Source organism: Heterodontus francisci, chromosome 5 (assembly GCF_036365525.1).
Source record: "Heterodontus francisci isolate sHetFra1 chromosome 5, sHetFra1.hap1, whole genome shotgun sequence".
Classification (NCBI taxonomy): Eukaryota; Metazoa; Chordata; class Chondrichthyes; order Heterodontiformes; family Heterodontidae; genus Heterodontus; species Heterodontus francisci.
In genome coordinates this window covers 76,671,501-76,691,186 of record NC_090375.1, presented here as the reverse complement: position 1 = coordinate 76,691,186, position 19,686 = coordinate 76,671,501, and the positions used below count along the sequence as shown (strand labels likewise).

The window sequence follows — 19,686 nt, the reverse complement described above, 5'->3', positions numbered from 1 at the left end:
TTATCGATCTCTATCTTGAACATACTCAATAACTGAGCCTCCACAGCCCTCTGGGGTAGAGAATCCCAAAGGTTCACCACCATCTGAGTGAAGAAATTCCTCCTCATCTCAGTCCTAAATGGCCTACCTCTTATTCTGAGACTGACGGATCTGTTTAAATCTTGGCCAAAAACTGCAGACCTCAGAAAAGCTGCATCATTTATTGGAATGCCTACAAGTTTAGGGTAGATACACATTCTTTTGTTCCCAAGTTGGTTGATTTTTCTCTTGTGTGTGCATTTTTTCTCAATTTTAATAGATTTAAAATTGAGCCAGTTGTGCTGACTTTAGTATCCGAATTCTCGATACAAAGTATTTTTTCACACTAAAAATGTTTTATTTATCCAATAATTTGAATTAAGCAATATAATTATCGTAGCAAAATGGGAATTTAGTGTTAAAATAATTTGAATTATTAGTAATTCGAAAAAGCTATCTTATGGAGATAATGTAAGGGTTTTCAGAGAAGTACAATAAAGCTGGTTCCACATTTTAGAAAACTGAGCTGTGGGAAATAAAGGCAGCTAAAGGAGAAAATATGTTTTTTTTTAAATAGTAAAGCAAATGTAAAATGTTGATAGGGAGGAATAGAGGATGTGGTTATCAGGGCATGTGTGTGTTTTCTTATAAGCTGCAGAGTTTGTGAAATTCCAAGAAGTCAGAGCAATCCTGTTAAAAACTCAAATGTCTTATAAATTGGACATAAAATGGAATGAAATTCATTGAAAAATGTTATCCCTGATTTCAGACTCTGCAATAAATGTAGCCTGTGAAAAACACATGGGGCTGAATTTTACGAGGCCTCCGGCATCAGTGGTGGGGGGAGGCCCGGAAAATTCTTCCGGAAGAGTCCCACCTCGACCCCCGTGCCAAGAAGGCCCCACTAAATTTTACTGGCGGCGGCAAGGCCTTGGTGCAGCCTTCCTTTACGTACTAAAACTTATGCAAAAAAATGCTAATTAACTTAACTGGAGCGCGCAGCTGTCCCACGCCGATATTGCGGATGGTGGGAATTCAAGGCAAGACACTGATGGGGGTTGAGGAGTGAAATTATCAGGGCAGGAGGTGGGGGGAGCGGGAAAAACACTTTTTATTGGCTGTGAGGATGGTGGGAAGGGGTTGAAGGGCAAAATGTGATGAGGTTGGGGAGGAAGTTCGGGTTGGGAATAAAATAAATTTTCGAGATATAGGCCAATAAAAAAATCATTGGGGGGGTGGGGTGGTTGGGAAAGTCCTTCCAGCTTTTAATTACTTTTTTAAAGATAATGCACAGAAATGTACCTTTTAAAAATTCAATTTGTTCCTAAAGGCTTGAAGCTCTTTAAAAATGGCGTTGGCGCCTGAGCAGTGACTTTGGACGCCGCTGCCGGGGACGGAGCGGCTGCCCCCTCTATGTCATCGGCGGTGGGCGTTCTGCCCCCTCCATTTAAATGACCCCCCCCAGCAGGGGCACAGCGATGGCACATCTGCCCTAATAAAATTCAGCCCATGGGTCTTAAATTGGATAGCCCCAAAAGCAGGTGTGAGGATCGCAATGTAGGATTAAAGCATGTCCATTGAATGAACTGAAGGCAGCACACCAATTTCATACAGCCTGCTCGTTGTAATGAATTCTGCGTGCAGCCAGTGCTCACCACCATGTTCGTTAGCTACACCCAGCAGTAGGAGCTCAAAATCATAACTCCCTGGCACCACATAAAGCTAGCTTGCACTTCTTAAAGCTAGCCTGCTCTTCTTAAAGGGGAGCTACATTATGGTTGCAGCAGCACTGGGAATCATGTAGGAAGTGAATCTGACCTGATAAACAGTGAAGAATGACACCACATGGGAAAGAACGAGCTCCAAGGTTTTTGGACCCTGCACTGGAGGCCTTAGTGGAGGAGTTGGAAAGGAGGAGAGATGTTTTGTATTCACAGAGGGGTAGGAGGCCCTCCAGACACACTGTCAGTAGGCATTGGGTGCAGATAGCCATGGATGTCTATACAAGGAGTCAAGCCTCAAGTATCTGGATGCAGTGCTACAAGAGGTCAGTGACCTCACAGGAGTGGTCAAGGTCAGTGTCAAATGCCATATCCTATCAACGCACCACTGGCCTCAGCCACTGCTCAATTCATCACACTCCCATCACTCACATAAGAACAAGGAGCAGGAGTAGGCCATGCAGCCCCTCAAGTCTGCTACGCCATTCAATAAGATCATGGCTGATCTGATCATGACCTCAACTCCACTTTCCCACCTGTTCTCATAAACCACGACTCCCCTATTGTTCAAAAGTCTGTCCGTCTCAGCCTTGAATATATTCAATGACTCAGCCTCCACAGCTCTCTGGGACAGAAAATTCCAAAGATTCACAACCCTTCGAGAGAAGAAATTCCTCCTCATCTCCATCTTAAATGGGTGACCCCTTATTCTGAAACTGTGCCCCCGAGCTCTAGATTCCCCCACAAGGGGAAACATCCTCCCAGCATCGACACTGTCAAGCCCTCTCAGAATCTTGTATGTTTCGAGTAGATTACCTCAATTTCTTCTTAACTCCAGTGAGTGTAGGCCCAACCTGCTCAACCTTTCCTCTTTCATCCCAGGAATCAACTTCGTGAACCTTCTCTGAACTACTTCCAGTGCAAGTATATGTATATAAATAAGGAGACCAAGATTGTATGGAGTACTCTAGGTGTGGTCTCACCAATGCGCTGTATAGTTGTAGCAAGACTTTCCTACTTTGTACGCCATCCCCCTTGTGTTATGATCTCATAAGGGACCGTTAACTTTTAAAAAGAGAAAATCAAATTTCCAATTATTACTGAAAGAATTATGCCACAAAGTTTCATGTTTTAAACAAAAAACTTTACTGTACAAGAGTTAAACAAAGCAAAACACGTAACAGCACAATTTGAAATCACATATTTTAAACTTAAAATCTTAACAAAGCATGAAGATGTATACTTTAAATCTCAATAGAACCCCCTCGTTTGACTTTTACCTCCACACAAAGAGTTTCCCAATACTTTACAAGATCTTGGCTGTTTGTTCACTTCTCCTGAGACCATCCTAAGTGTACTACAGCTCTTAGAAATTCACTAGCTTCCTCAGTTTCTCAGCTGTCTTCCGAGGTCTGAGATCTCCTGGGGATTCTCCCTTTAGCTTCGGCTAGCGAATTCTTCAGTTCTCTTTCAACACCTCCCGAATCTGGACTTCCCAGCTTGAGCCTGGGCCTTACTCAAAACAGAAATATCCCTGGTTCCTGATGGCCTCTTCTCCTGGGTCCAGCAGCTTCCAAAGTCAACTGCTTTCCAAAAGCCAACTGTCTGTCTATCAGCCAGCTCAGAGATAGAAACCTCTGACCAAAGGCATCTTTCTCCACAGCAATGTGATACACGTAGGATGTCCCAGATAGAAATTTAAACCAATTACCTTCAACTCCCAAAACATCTCTGATTTTGGATACCCACATGAATAGTTGATATTGCTAACAATGACAGAGCAATTCTTCTAGATTTCCTGACTTCAACTCTCAACTAAACAAATCCACCTGTTTTATGTCTCTCACTTTTCTATCTCTGTCTCTGTAAGTGCTCATGGAGAGCTCTTTGAACTTTAAATCTTGGGTGGTCTGCAACCTTTTGAAATTCTTACAGCGACACATTTAATTCCCCACAAATAAAAGTGACCTCTAAAATATTAAGACAAACCATGAACTAGGTGATCGTAACACGTGCAATAAATGCCAACATTCCATTTGCCTCCCTAATCACTTGCTGTACCAGCATGCTAACTTTTTGTGTTACATGTACGAGGACACCCAGATCCCTCTGAACTGCAGTATTCTGTAGTCTCTCTCCATTTAAATAATATTTTGCTTTTCTATTCTTCGTACCAAAGTAGATAACCCTTTGCAGACTCTTTGGGCAGACTTTTACTGGCCCTGGGGTGGTGGTCTGGGAGGTGGTAGGGGTGGGTGCAAGTAAAATACCGCATTCTCACTGCATGTGGAGACTGCCAGCTTCATGGGGGCAGCCTCCCAATGCCAACATGGGGGGCCATCAGAGACAGAGGCGCCATGCCCCATGCGGAGGAAAGGCATCCCCCATGACCCCGATGTTCCATCCGAGGGGTTTCCTCTCCTTCCCGCAGGGCCTTCCCCCGGCCATCCAGAATATTAAATGAAAGTTTCCCCTCAGAGGCACTCTCACATTCTCTGAGCTGCCTCAGCAGCGCCCACCTCTCTTGGTGGGTCTGCCGAGGCTTCAGAGTTGCTGTGCCTCTGATTGGGCTGGCAACATCTACATCCTGCCTGCTGTCCTTAATAGGACAGTGAGCTTGGAGGCGGCGAATTAGGAGGCCGCCTCCTGGAATATTGCTGAGCTGGTCCCACTGCTGGCAAATGCAGGCTTAGGACCCCCATTTGGTGCTGACATTGGGGTTCCAAAGTCTGCGGTAAAATCCAGTCCTCTGTGTCCTCCTCACAACTTGCTTTCCCACCTATCTTTGTATCATCGGCAAATTTGGTTAGAATACACTTGGTCCTATCATTCAAGTTATTAATATAGATTGTAAATAGTTGAGGCCCCAGCACTGATCCCTGTGGCACCCCACCAGTTACAGTTAGTCAACCTGAAAATGCCCCATTTATCCTGACTCTGTTTTCAGTTAGCCAATCCTCTATCCAAGCTAATATAATACCCCCAACACCATCTTGTGCACTAATCTTTTATGTGGCACCTTATCGAATGCTTTTTAGAAATCCAAATACACTACATCTACTGGTTCCCCTTTAAATAACCTGCTCATTCTATCCTAAAAGAACCCTAATAAATTTGTCAAATATGATTTCCCTTTCGTAAAACCATGTTGACTCTGCTTGATTATATTATGATTTTCTAGATATCCTGTTACCACTTCTTGAATAATGGATTCCAGCACTTTTCCAATGACAGATGTTAGGCTAACAGTTCCCCTCCTTTCTTGAATAGGGGCATTACATTTACAGTTTTCTAATCCACTGGGACCTTTCCAGAATCTAGGGAATTTTGGAAGACACTTACCAACAAAATCTATTAATCAGGACTCATACCTAGCATTGATAGCTTCACCTCCCCCTCAAACTCTTAGCACGAATGCAAGCCTCACACCCACATCTCACAGCTTGCACACACTGCCAGCTAGTCAACCATGACAGCCACAGCACGCAATCTGATTGCACCATACCCATTGACACGCTTCTCTCTTTGTAGGACAAGGTGGCGCACAACCAGAAGCAGTAGGAGCTATCTGGGAGAGAGACAGCCACACCTGCATGTCCTAGCCTCCACAAAGGAAATGGTGCTAGCCATTATTGGGATGGCCATTGTTGAGGCCGTGGCCAGTATTGGGGCTGAAGCTATCAAACGTGACAGTATCCTTGTACCTGATCTTACTTCTGACATCCCAGTTCCCCCTCATCCCACAATCTCTTCTCATTTACAAGTTGCAGATGGTGTAAGCATGCACCTCTTGCATTCCCTCCTTCCCTTACCACAGGTTACCCTTGTACCTTTTTCCTTTTCGAGAATTGCAACTTGGCCAGGCAGTGGGGGAATACCAAGAAGGGAATGATGATGAAGGCACAGCATCGTCACTTGATTTCACACTCACAGCCACAGTTCAGATATTGACACTGGGCAGGATTTTCGTGCCAATATGGGAATGGGAATAGAGGCAGGCGGGCACATAATTGTGCACTGCCAGCTGGTTTGCCGGCACCATCCTGCCCGCAAGCCATTTTGCTGGAGGCCTGTTCGAGAGCAGAACAGCTACCCACCCGCAAGTGACAAGTAGCTAGTTAAGCTCATTTAATGGCTAATTATACAGTCAGCCTGTAGGCTCCCTGTGGCGTCGGGAGCACAGCAGCTGCCTGGAGGTGGCTTCCTGGTGGCAGACCAGGAGGCCAGCGCTCCAGGATGCCTTTGAGGCCCCCTCCCACTCCCGCCTACCTGGCCACAGCTCCGGCCATAGGCCACCCTATGGTGGAACTCCCCCCTGCACAATGGGTGGTCCGGCAGCTGTGACCATTTTGTATTTCACATTTCTAGAAGTTCCTGAGAGGGCGCCACAAGATGGAGGGGACCTCTCTCTCCCTTGCCTGCAACAGCAGGCTGCAGCTCCTTCATGCTGGAGGACCTCCTATTGTCCCTCCAGCTTTGAGAGCCCGCCCACTATCCTTAATTGGTCAGCGAGCGCACCCTCTAGCCACGAATTGGCCGATTGAGGCAAAATCACTTTTGGGTGCCTGCTCCCCACTCATTGCGGTGTTGGGACACCCATTTGACCTCAATGTCAGGGTGCTGACCCAAAACTCAAAATATTGCCCTATTTGCAACTTAGAGGATAAATTAGAGGCAGTATCTGCACATGTTGAGACACTGGGCACAAGTTCATTGTAGAGGACTCAGATGAGGACTTTGATGGTGCAGGCTAAGAAGGCTAATGGGTGTGCACAAGAAAAACCTGCTGCATTGGGAAACCTGCCAGAAAGCCAACTCGCCAACTTTAAGGGCATTTAAGTGGTCATTGGATAGACATATGGATGAAAATGGAATAGTGTAGGTCAGATTGTTTCACAGGTCGGCGCAACATCGAGGGCTGAAGGGCCTGTACTGCGCTGTAATGTTCTATGTTCTAAAGCCTGTATTCAATGTTAAGGGGCATAGAGGCCTCCAACAACAACTTGGCACAGGGCTTTGCACAGAGCTTTTCCAGTACTTTATTTACACTGAAGAGTGCCTGCAGAGTCTCATCAACAGATTTGCGGCTGCCTGCAATGAATTTGGCCTAACCATCAGCCTCAAGAAAACGAACATCATGGGGCAGGACGTCAGAAATGCTCCATCCATCAATATTGGCGACCATGCTCTGGAAGTGGTTCAAGAGTTCACCTACCTAGGCTCAACTATCACCTGTCTCTAGATGCAGAAATCAACAAGCGCATGGGAAAGGCTTCCACTGCTATGTCCAGACTGGCCAAGAGAGTGTGGGAAAATGGCGCACTGACACGGAACACAAAAGTCCGAGTGTATCAAGCCTGTGTCCTCAGTACCTTTCTCTATGGCAGCGAGGCCTGGACAACGTATGTCAGCCAAGAGCGACGTCTCAATTCATTCCATCTTCGCTGCCTCCGGAGAATACTTGGCATCAGGTGGCAGGACCGTATCTCCAACACAGAAGTCCTCGAGGCGGCCAACATCCCCAGCTTATACACACTACTGAGTCAGTGGCGCTTGAGATGGCTTGGCCATGTGAGCCGCATGGAAGATGGCAGGATCCCCAAAGACACATTGTACAGCGAGCTCGCCACTGGTATCAGACCCACCGGCCGTCCATGTCTCCGCTTTAAAGACGTCTGCAAACGCGACATGAAGTCCTGTGACATTGATCACAAGTCGTGGGAGTCAGTTGCCAGCGTTCGCCAGAGCTGGCGGGCAGCCATAAAGGCGGGGCTAAAGTGTGGCGAGTCGAAGAGACTTAGCAGTTGGCAGGAAAAAAGACAGAGGCGCAAGGAGAGAGCCAACTGTGTAACAGCCCTGACAAACAAATTTTTCTGCAACACCTGTGGAAGAGCCTGTCACTCTAGAATTGGCCTTTATAGCCATTCCAGGCGCTGCTCCACACACCACTGACCACCTCCAGGCGCTTACCCATTGTCTCTCGAGATAAGGAGGCCAAAGATAAGATAATTTTCAGTACAAGCAGTAGCCACTCAACGTCTGAGTGCTACAGTGGAAACTCAAACTGCTGACATACAAGGTCAGACTGCTGCCATCAAGGCTGTAGATTACAGTGTGTAAAGGTGTTGCAGGGTGCACATCAGTCACAACAATCTGTCCTCCAACAGATTACTAGGATTGCTGAGGGAGTGGCAGTGACTCCATGGAGCATGAACCAGCTCTCCTCTCAGAATGTCACCATTTGTCCACCCACCCCTGCCACACTGCCAGTGTCTTTTCTGTTGCCAGCCAGCCAGCCTAGACTGCTGCTGCCCATGCCAAGATGGCACAGTTCACACCAGAGTCATGAGTTATGTCGTTAGTGGGATAGCCCTTGCCACCCAGAAGCCACCCTTTTGTTTGCTATGGGGCTCAGTGCAGATGGCAAAGTGACTGACTACTGCAGAATGAAGGCTTCATGACTGCTGCCAGGATACTGGGCATTGACCTGCATGATATTCTGCCTATGGTCACTAGCCATTTTGGTTCCAGTATACAGCAGAGTAGACATGAGGCGCCGACAAAGCGGTGTGCTGCAGTCAGTGGCATGGGGAATCCTGAAATTCTAGAAAAGTTACGTGCTCGCTCTGCCTGCTGATCTCTGGCAAGAGAGAATGAAATGTAATTGGCTTTCTTTGAATAGAGAGCCTCAGTGACCTCCCTTACGCAACACTGTAAGGCACCCCGTGGAATGTTGCAAATATCTCCAGCTCCAGCTTGAAAGCATGAAAGTTCATCGCCGTAGTGACTGGTAGTGCTGTCCTTGCCCTGCTCTGAAGTTGCAGTTCTGGCTGCAGCAGTTGGAAGTTTTAAGTGAGGACATCCTTATTTAAGCGCAGACATCTCACCTGTTGTTCCTTGCTGAGATTCAGATAGGAGAATTGCTCCCTGAACACCCTGGGTGGATATGGCCTCCTGCTGCGAGCCTTTCTTCCCCCTCCTCCTTTTCCCTGTTCCAGCAATTGTCCTGCTGTACGTAGCCTCCACTTATTCTCCTAGTCATGTTTTGCTCCAAGGGGAATGCCTACTATTCTGCTCATATCTGGGAGCAACTGGTTTGTACAGAAGCCCTGACGCCAGTAAAAAGTACTTCAGCACCTGCCACAGTGCTCCCTGTAGACTTGAAACAGCAATGGAATGTACCAACAACTTGTAGGTTTGTAGGAACAGCCAAAAGATAACAACCAGCAACTAGCCTGTAGGTAGTTAGCCTTTAAATAGCGCTCTTGGTGTGGGGGGTTGCAGGGAGGAGGGGGTGAGGTTCTTTCCTGCTGCTTAACGTGTTTTCAGCTGTGCGAAGTTAAGAGCGAGTGTTGGCTGGAGTATCGAGCTCAAAAACTGCACAGCTGGAGTGAAATCAGCACACTGACATCATGATCTGCCTGCTCTGCATACTTACAGCAGATGTTAGCTGCGTTTGCACTAATATTCTCACCAATATGGCATGTGATGTGATTTGTGGCAAAACTGTGCACGAATGTGCATTGGATACCATTTTAGTCCCTGAACAGCACGCTTAGTGCCCATTCAACAGGCGCTAGCGAGCCCACTGACACACCATGTTCCTAATCATAAGCTCATGAAGTTACAATATAAATTTATTAAATAACTTAAAGAACAGTCTCCCACCTGTACACTAACTGTTGATCCAGTATTACTGCACCTGTTGGCAGTCTGTTCATAAGTCAACAACCATATTATAAATTGCCCTCATCGAATTATATCAATTCTCAATACAACAAAGAATATGAGTTTTGATTAAGGAAAAAAAATGAGAAGTTGTCAATCCCAGCCCTGAAAAATATATGGTAGAAAACAAGTATAATATAAACAAATCAATTAAAGCATACTGAACAGGAGCAAATTCATTTATTCCAATTAAATGCAGTTTTAGTTAAGGCTGGTTATCTGTAACATCTTGAACCCCTTGGGCTGGTTTGATATTTTCCAGAATTTGTGGCTTTTATATACCTTGATTTTTAGAAGGTACGTTACTTCGCAGGAGACTTGTGACTAACATTCAGACTTTTTCTTTGCAATTCTACATGCTATGTTCTTAATCATGAATTCAACTTGGGTCAGTGCAGCAGTCGAGAAATTACACTTTTAGATAGAAGGGCCTTGCAGTCGCGTTGTGATCTATTACTCATTTATATTACTAATGCCAATTTGTCTCACCTTTCTAATCTGTTATGTTATTCTGCTGGTAATGCTACCTTGAGCATTATATCCTTTATTATTACTATTATATTATTATTGGCTATCCCTCGTAGGTGAGGTTGATTTGTCTTCCTTGAGTCCGAAGATGGCTGATGAGGCCGATTTGGGATCTACAGACTTTATGGCATGTTGAGCATTTGTTGTCATTGGGATGTCTGGTTGTGTATTAATAGTTCAGATCATGGCTTGTTCTTTTTACCACTCTTGCTTTTCCTCTTCATTTTGTCGTCTTTGGGTCTCAAAATGCTGGGAACCTTCCCACAGGCTCTGCCTCCATTTGGTTCAGTCCAGGGTGATGGTCTTCCAGGAGTTCATGCCAATGATGCATATCTTCATATTGGCTTTCAGCTCATCCTTGAAGCGCTTCTTCTGTCCTCCTCTGGTGCGTCTGAGCTAGGAGAAGAAGGGAGCTTGGTATCTGGCATCCAAACTATATGACCAACCCAATAAAGCTGATGGCAGATAATCATAGCCTCGATGCTTGTGGTGCCTGCTTGTGAGAGGACACTGATGTTGGTGCACCTGTCCTCCCACTTGATATGTAGGATCTTCCACAGGCAACATTGATGAAATGACTCCAGTAATTTGAGGTGCCTCCTGTACATTGTCCATGGTTCAGCCCCATACTGTAAGGTGGGGATCAGGACCGCATGGTGGACCATGAGTTTTGGTTTCAGTTTTGATGATGTGATCTTCAACCATTCGCTTCCTCAGGTGGCCAAATCCTACACCAGCAGATTTCAGCCTTCTGTGAAAGATAACTTCCAAGGTACTGGAAATGTTCCACATTTTCCAGGCACTCATCATGAATCCTAATCAGGGGCTTGGAGGTATGCGTTTGGAGTTTGCTGATGGAGGAATTTGGTCTTCTGAATTTTGAGTGTAAATCCCATCTTCTCATTTGCCTCAGTAAGTATGTCGACAATTCTCTGAAGATCTGTTTCTGACACAGCACTTACTGCAGCGTCATCAACGTATTGGAGCTCAATGACTGAAGTCGGGGTGGTCTTAGGTTTTGATTGCAGTCGTCTGAGATTAAATAGTTTGCCGTCCATTTGATAAATAAGCTGCAGTTCAGCAGGGAGATTGTCTTTAGTCAGACGGAGCATGGCAGCCGGGAAGATCGAAAAAAGAGTTGGGGCGATGACACAACCTTGTTTGACTCCTGTCTTAACCTCAAAGGGGCTGCAATGAATCTGTTGCTATAGATCACCGCTCACATATCATCATGAAGCAGGCGAAGAATGGTGACGAATTTTGGAGGACATCCATACTTCAACAGAATCTTCCAGAATGCCTCACAATTTACAGAGTTGAAGGCCTTTGTCAAGTCAAAAATTGCTATGTAGAGAGGTTGATGGTGTTCACGACATTTTTCTTGTAGTTGGCGAGCTGTGAAAATCATGTCAGCAGTGCCTCTTGAAGGCCGAAACCCATATTGAGATTCTAGAAATAACTCCCTTCGGCAAGTGTAATGAATTATATCCTTTGGTTTATTAGAAATAATACTCCACTGGAATAGAGAGACATCTGTGGCTAACTAGAGAGGTTAAAGATAATATTAAATTAAAAGTAGAAGCTTATAATGTTTGCCAAGAAGAATAGTAAGCCTGAGAATTGGGACACTTAGATCCCAGTAAAGGATGACCAAAATATTAAGGGGCATAAAATAGAAACGAGTCAAAAATATATAAACAGATTGTAAGAGCTTCTATGAGAATGTAAAAAGGAAGCGAAAATGAACGTGGACTGAGACAGGACAAATTATAATGTGGAATAAGGAAATGGTAGAAATGTTAAACATCTATTTTGTGTCTGTCTTCACAGTAGAAGACACAAAAAAATGCCAGAAATAAGGGGAGCCAAGGGTCTAATGAGAGTGAGGATTTTTTTTTTATTAATTCATGGGATATGGGCGTCGCAGGCCAGGCCAGCATTTATTGCCCATCCCTAATTGCCCTTTGAACTGGGTGGCTTGCTTGGCCATTTCAGAGGGCATGTAAGAGTTCACCACATTGCTGTGGATCTGGAGTCACATGTAGGCCAGACCAGGTAAGGACAGCAGATTTCCTTCCCTAAAGGATATTAGTGAACCAGTTGGGTTTTTACAACAATCGACAATGGTTTCATGGCCATCATTAGACTAGCTTTAAATTCCAGATTTATTATTTGAATTCAAATTCCACCTTCTGCTGTGGTGGGATTCAAACCCATGTCCCCAGAGCAGTACCTGGGTCTCTGGGTTACTAGTCCAGTGACAATACCAGTACGCCACCGCCTCCCCTGAATTAAAGTAATTAATATTAGCAAAGAAAAAGTACTGGGGTGAGTAACCACCTCTTCAACAGGTATCCCTTCTTCCCTAGAATCCATCCTTGTAGTTTAGAGGGGTAGAACGAAGGACTTCAGCACACCAGACTGCTGGTGGATGAAGGAGTCATGGGAGCTGCCAGGAAAGCGAGCACACACATGGAGGAAGTTCATGCTGTGGTTGCAGACCAGCTGAACATTGAGGGAGTGGAAGCTCTACCCGTTTATGAATCTCACTGGCCTGCCACTGGGAGCCTGGATGGCCACGTGGATGCAAGCAATGGTGCCCTGCACCTGGCGGAATCCAGCAATTGAAGGCGAAACACACTGCCTTTGTGCCTGCCAGGTCCCATTTGTCTGGAATTGAATGTACAGTGCAGCTGTTGAAAATAGGACATCAGTAACCTGCGGGATGTAGTGGTGTGTGGTCGTTTGTGAGACGCCACCAAGGTCTGCAGCAAATCCTTGGAAAGAGCCGGTTGTCATGCAGCCCCCCCACCTGCCAAGAATGCGGCACATTAATTTTGCCACATGGACATTAAACTTCAAATTGTTGCTGGGAAGAAAAGAGGACCTATTACAAGGAATTGCCAGGCCCCTAACCGGAAAGACATTTTTGCATACTGGCAGACAGTGTTGGAACAAAGGAACCAGTCCCAGCTCCCGAAACACAGAACAGATGTGGTCAGACCAGCTTAGTCACATGACTAACTGGCTGTTGCAGAATTTTGAACTGAGAGTTTTTAATTGGAGAAACAATGTTTTGAAGACAGAAAGCTGTTTGCTCCCGGGCTCAGAAAACCTCTCTTCTGCCTGCTCCCATCTCTTTCTCACGGAACTCTAAATACTGACTGAAGACACAGGAACCCCAAAAGAGAAAAGTCTCCTACAGTGAACAAGTTTAAGAAGAATACCAGGCCCCAAAGAAAAGCAAGAATTACCTACAAAAGGACTCTAGAGTGAGCTCGAAGCACAGTAACAAGTAACTCTTCACATATTGCCTCAAACCTTTCCACTTTATTTTTCTTCTCTTTTCTGTCTCTGTTTTGCATGTGCATAGCGCGTATGCATGCTAGTGTGGGTGTGGCATGTATCCGTAGGCATTAACTGAATCAGAGTTTAAATTTTAATAAATTTCACTTTTCTTCTTCAAACCTAAGAAAGCCTGTTTGTTCTCATTTCTTTGCCTTATAATTGGAAAGCAGTGAACAAGGATTCACCAAGGGGGAGCTCAAAACACAGTGTGTTTAAAATTAAACCCTGTTACAGTAAGACTATGTGAAGACTGAAAGGGACCCCTTTCTTGGTCGTAACGCGGTGGCAAACAAGTTCAAGGCTACAGTGACTTTGATGGCTACTGGCAGGGCATGGCGAGCAATGCTGCGAGGTGTGAGGTCTTCCGCCACAAGGGTACAAATCTCTGTGACCATCTGCCTGGAGAGTCGCACTCTCCTGTGGTAGTGGTTCTCAGACATCTCAAGGTAGCTCCACCTTCAGTGGTAGATCCTGTGCTGAGGGTATGACCTCTGTTGCCTTCCTGCCCCTCATCCCTATCCACTGCCTTCCTCATGCCTAAGGCTCTGCCTCTGTTGTGGAGAATGTTGTTCCCCATTGCCACTGGACCCAAAATCTGAGAATCATGCTCGCGTTGCCAGCTGCTGCCTTCCTTGTGCTCAGGTGGATTCCTATAATGTATTGGTAGGGTATATTAATAGTGGTAAGGTAGATTATTATTGATATTGGTAAAGTTTAATATTAGTATTGGTAAAGTTTAGTATTAGCAGTAGGTAGGTTATTATTACTGTTGGTAGTGTTATTAGTATTTGTAGTAGCAGGGTTTATTTGTAGTACCAAGATTTGTTATTCAATTGATAGAGGAATGGCAGGACTGCTCTAACCTCAGGAGTGCACATCCTGTGCTATGTGGCAACTCCAGGAACTGTGTGGAAATAACCAGAACCAGGAGCAGATAAATCCAGCGCGAGGCTCAGGGCCTTCACTTACCTTCAGGAGCGGAGAGCAGTTGGACCTCTTGCAGAGCGCCAGAGTTTTGAAAAAAAAGAGAAAAGAAGCCATCAGTGATGTCACAGGAAAGCTGCAACGTGATTGGTTGGTGAGTCACTGCTGTTAGTGAATAGCTGTAAACAGCTGGGTATGTACCAGGGAAGAAGAGCCCTAGAGTAACTGAAATTATTTGACATGAAGATCTTCCAAAAGGTTAATTTAAAGGTTTAAGTCATGGCAGGAGAGCTCAAAGCTGTGGTGTACTCCTCATGTTCCATGTCGGAAGTCGGGAACATTTCCAGTGCCCGGGACCAGCATGTGTGCAAGAAGTGTCTCCAGCTGCAGCTCCTGGAAGCTCGGGTTTCGGAGTGACAGCTGGGGACACTGTGGAGCATCCACAAGGCGGAGAGTATAGTGGATAGCACGTATAGAGAGGTGGTCACGCCGCAGGCTCAGACTCCACAGGCAGGAAGGGAATGGGTGACCACCAGGCAGAGCAAGAAGACTAGGCAGGCAGTTCAGGAACCTCCTGTGGCTATTCCCCTGCAAAACAGGTATACTGCTTCGGATACTGTTGGGGGGAATGGCCTCTCAGGGGAAAACAGCAACAGCCCAATTCGTTGCACCACGGTTGGCTCTGCTGCACAGGGGAGGAGTAAAAAGTGTGGGAATGCAGTAGTTATAGGGGATTCAATTGTAAGGGGAATAGATGGGCGTTTCTGTGGCCGCAAATGAGACTCCAGGATGGTATGTTGCCTCCCTGGTGCTACGGTCAAGGATGTCTCAGAGTGGTTACAGGACATTCTGAAGGGGGAGGGTGAACAGCCAGTGGTCGTGGTACACATTGGTACAAACGACATAGGTTAAAGAAAAGAATGAGGTCCTAAAAGCAGAATATAGGGAGCTAGGAAGTAAGTTGAAAAATAGGACCTCAAAAGTAGTGATCTCAGGATTACTACCAGTGCCACGTGCTAGTCAGAGTAGAACAAACAGGATATATTGGATGAATACGTGGCTGAAGAAATGGTGTGAGGGGGAGGGTTTTAGATTCCTGGGACATTGGGACCAATACGTTGAGGAACCAACTAGAGAACAGGCCATCCTAGACTGGGTACTGTGGAATGAGAGAGGAATAATTGAAAATCTAGTGGTGCAAGACCCCTTGGGGATGAGCAACCATAATATGATAGAATTCTTCATTAAGGTGGAGAGTAACGTAGTTGATTCTGAGACTAGGGTCCTGAATCTTAGTAAACGAAACTACGAAGGTATGATGCGCGAGTTGGCTATGATGGATTGGGAAGCGTTACTTAAAGGGATGACAGTGGATAGGTAATGGCAAACTTTTAAAGAGCGTGTGGATGAACTGCAACTATTGTTTATCCCTGTCTGGCGCAAAAGTAAAATGGGAAAGGTAGCCAAACCATGGCTTACAAGGGAAATTAGAGATAGCATTAGATCCAAGGAAGAGGCATATAAATTCGCCAGAAAAAACAACAAACCTGAGGTTTGAGAGCAGTTTAGAATTCAGCAAAGGAGGACCAACGGATTGATTAAGAAGGGGAAAATAGAGTACGAGAGCAAGCTTACAGGGAACATAAAAACTGACTGAAAAAGTTTCTATAGGTATGTGAAGACAAATGTCGGTCCCTTACAGTCAGAAACAGGGGAATTTATTATGGGGAACAAAGAAATGACTGACCAACTAAATACATACTTTGGTTCTGTCTTCACCAAGGAGGACAGAAATATCATACTAGAAATGTTGGGGAACACATGGCTAATTGAGAGAGAGGAACTGAAGGAAATCAGTATGCATAGAGAAATGGTGTTGGGAAATTGATGAGATTGAAGGCCAATAAATCCCCAGGGCCTGATGGTATGCATCCCAGAGTACTTAAGGAAGTGGCCTTAAAAATAGTGGATGCATTGGTGGTCATTTTCCAAGATTCTATAGACTCTGGAACAGTTCCTACAGATTGGAGGGTAGCTAATGTAGCCCCACTATTTAAAAAGGGAGGTAGAGAGAAAGCAGAGACTTGTAGACCAGTCTGCCTGACGTCGGTGGTGGGGAAAATTCTAGAGTCCATTATCAAAGATTTTATAGCAGAGCACTTAGAGAACAGTGGTAGAATCGGGCAGTGTCAGCATGGATTTACAAAAGGGAAATCATGCTTGACAAATCTACTAGAATTCTTCGAGGATGTAACTAGTAGAATGGATGACGGGGAGCCAGTGGATGTGGTTTGTTTGGACTTTCAGAAGGCTTTCGACAAAAGTCCCACATAAGAGATTCGCGTGTAAAATTAAAGCGCATGGGATTGGAGGTAGTGTATTGCAATGGATAGAAAATTGGTTGGCAGATAGGAAACAAATGGGTCTTTTTCCAAATGGCAGTCAGTGACTAGTGGGGTACCGCAGGGATCGGTGCTAATACCCCAGCTATTCACAATATATATTAATGATTTAGATGAGGGAACTAAATGTAATATTTCCAAATTTGCAGATGACACAAAACTGGGTGTGAGGGTAAGTTGTGAGGAGGATGCAGAGGGGCTTCATGGTGAATTGGACAAGTTGAATGAGTGGGCAAATGCATGACAGATGCAGTATAATGTGGATAAATGTGAGGTTATCCACTTTGGTAGCTAAAACAGGAAGGCAGATTATTATCTGAACGGCTGTAAACTGAGAAAGGGGAATATGCAGCGAGACCTGGGTATTCTCGTACACCAGTCGCTGAAGGTAAGCATGCACGTGCAACAGGTGGTAAAAAAGAGAAGTGTTATGTTGGCCTTCATAGCGAGAGGATTCGAGTACAGGAGCAGGGATGTCTTGCTGCAATTATACAGGGCCTTGGTGAGGCCACACCTGGAATACTGTGTGCAGTTTTGGTCTCCTTATCTGAGGAAGGATGTTCTTGCTGTAGAGGGAGTGCAGCGAAGATTTACCAGACTGATTCCTGGGATGGCGGGTCTGACGTATGAGGAGAGATTGAGTCGTTTAGGATTATATTCGCTGGAATTCAGTAGAGTGAAGGGGGTTTGCATAGAAACCTATAAAATTCTAACAGGACTTGAGAAGGTAGATGCAGGAAGGATGTTCTCGATGGTAGGGGAGTCCAGAACCAGTGGTCATCGTCTAAGGATATGGGGTAAACCTTTCAGGACCCAGAGAGTGGTGAGCCTATGGAATTCGTTACCACAGAAAGTAGTTGAGTCCCAAACATTGTATGTTTTCAAGAAGGAGTTAGATATAGCTCCTGGGTCTAAAGGAATCAAAGGGTATGGGATGAAAGCAGGAACAGGTTACTGAGTTGGATGATCAGCCATGATCATAATGAATGGCGGTGCAGGCTCGAAGGGCCAAATGGCCTACTCCTGCTCCTATTTTCTATGTTTCTCGTGTCCTGGATAACCATATGTGCAGGAAGTGTCATCAGTTGCAGCAGCTTGAGCTCTGGGTTGCAGAACTTGAGCAGCAGCTGGCGTCACAGCAGCGCATCCATGAGGACAAAAGCTTTGTGGATAGTACGTTTATAGATGTGGTCACCCCACAGCTTAAGAGTATTCAGTCAGAATGGGAATGGGTGACCACCAGGCAGTCAAGAAGAAATGGGCAGGTAGTGCAGGAGACCCCTGAATGTGTCTCACTCTGCAACAGGTATTCAGTTCAGAATACTGAGGAAAGTTCATCTGGGAAGTGCAGCCAGAGCCAAGGCCATGGCACTGCAGATGCTCAGCTGCGCAGGGGGCACAAGCAAAACTGAAAACGCGATAGTGATGAGAGATTCGATAGCTAGGGGAACCGACAGGCATTTCTGTGGCTGCAGGCATGAATCCAAGATGGTATGTTACTCCCTGGTGCCAGGGTCAAGGATGTCACTGAACGGCTGCAGAGCACTCAGAAGGGGGGGAGGGTGAACAGCCAGCAGCCATGGTGCACATTGGTGCCAATAACATGGGTAGGAGGTGGGATATGGTCCTGCAGAAAGAGTTTACTGAGATAAGTAAGAAATTAACAAGCAGGACCTCAAAAGTAGTAATCTCCAGATTACGAACAAGTGAGTATAGAAACAGGAGGATAGTGCAAATGAATATGTGGCTGAAAAGATGGTACATCGGGTAGGGCTTTAGATTCCTGGGAGACTGGGACTAGTTCTGGAGAAGGTGGGACCTGTACGGACCAGATGGGTTGCATCTGAACAGAGCTGGGACAAATTTCCTTGCAGGGCGATTTGTGAGTGCTATTGGGGAGGGTTTAAACGAACATGGTAGGGGTGTGGGAACCAGGAGGGAATATCAAGAGAGGAGTACCAAGGTGCACAGAATACTGGGAAAGATAGATAGCACTAGAGTAGAGAATAGCAAGTTATTAGGTGGGGTCAGAGTAAGGGAGAAAGTAATAAAGTCTAAATCAGGGTCAATGTGCATGTATGTGAATGCACAGAGTGTTGTTAATAAGATTGGTGCGTTCCAGGCACAGATTGACACATGGAAATATGATGTGTGGCTACAACAGAGACCTGACTCAAAGAAGGGCAAGACTGGGTATTGAATATTCCAGGATACAAGGCGTTCAGGAAAGATAGGAAAGGGAAAAAAGGGGAGGGTATTGATTAAGGAGAGCATTGCAGTGCTGGAGAAAAAGGAATGTCCCAGCGGGGTCGAAGATAGAATCAATTTGGCTAGAGCTAAGGAACAAAAAAGGTGCAGTTACATTGCTTGCTATTGTCTGTAGGCCACCAACTAGTGGGAAGGATGTGGAGGAACAAATTTTCAAGGAAATTACAGACTGGGATAGGGCAGTGAGGGGCAAGAGTTCCTAGTGTGTGTTATTATTGGAGAAACTAGAGGGACTAAAATCTGACAAATCCCTGGGACCAGATGGCCTACACCCTCGGGTTCTAACAGAGAAAGCTGCAGAAAGAGTGGATGCGCTGGCTATGATTTTCCAGAATTCCTTAGATTCAGGAATGGCCCTGTCAGATTGGAAGTTGACAAATGTTATACTGCTTTTCAAGAAAGGAGGTAGAGAGAAAACCGGGTACTACAGGCCAGTTAGCCTAGTTGTTGGGAAGATACTGGAAACTATTGTTAAAGAAGTCTGAACATTGCACTTGGAAAAGCATAGTATAATTAGAACAAGTCAGCATAGTTTTACTAAAGGGAGATCCTGTTTGACAAATTTATTAGAGTTTTTTGAGGATGTAATTAGTAGGGTAGATAGAGGGGAACCAGTAGATAGAGTATACCTGGATTTCCAAAAGGCATTTGTTAAGGTGCCACATAAAAGATCAATAGGCAAGATAAGGGCTTATGGTGTTGGGGGTAATATATTAGCCTGGATAGAGGATTGGTTCACAGACAGGAAG

General features: G+C 45.4%; 1 protein-coding gene across 4 annotated transcripts in view; it reads left to right on the top strand.

Moving 5' to 3' along the window:
- lrrcc1 (leucine rich repeat and coiled-coil centrosomal protein 1) overlaps positions 1–19,686 on the top strand; it is a 222,160-nt gene that overhangs the window by 139,565 nt on the left and 62,909 nt on the right. The gene's annotated exons all lie outside the window — the stretch shown is intronic.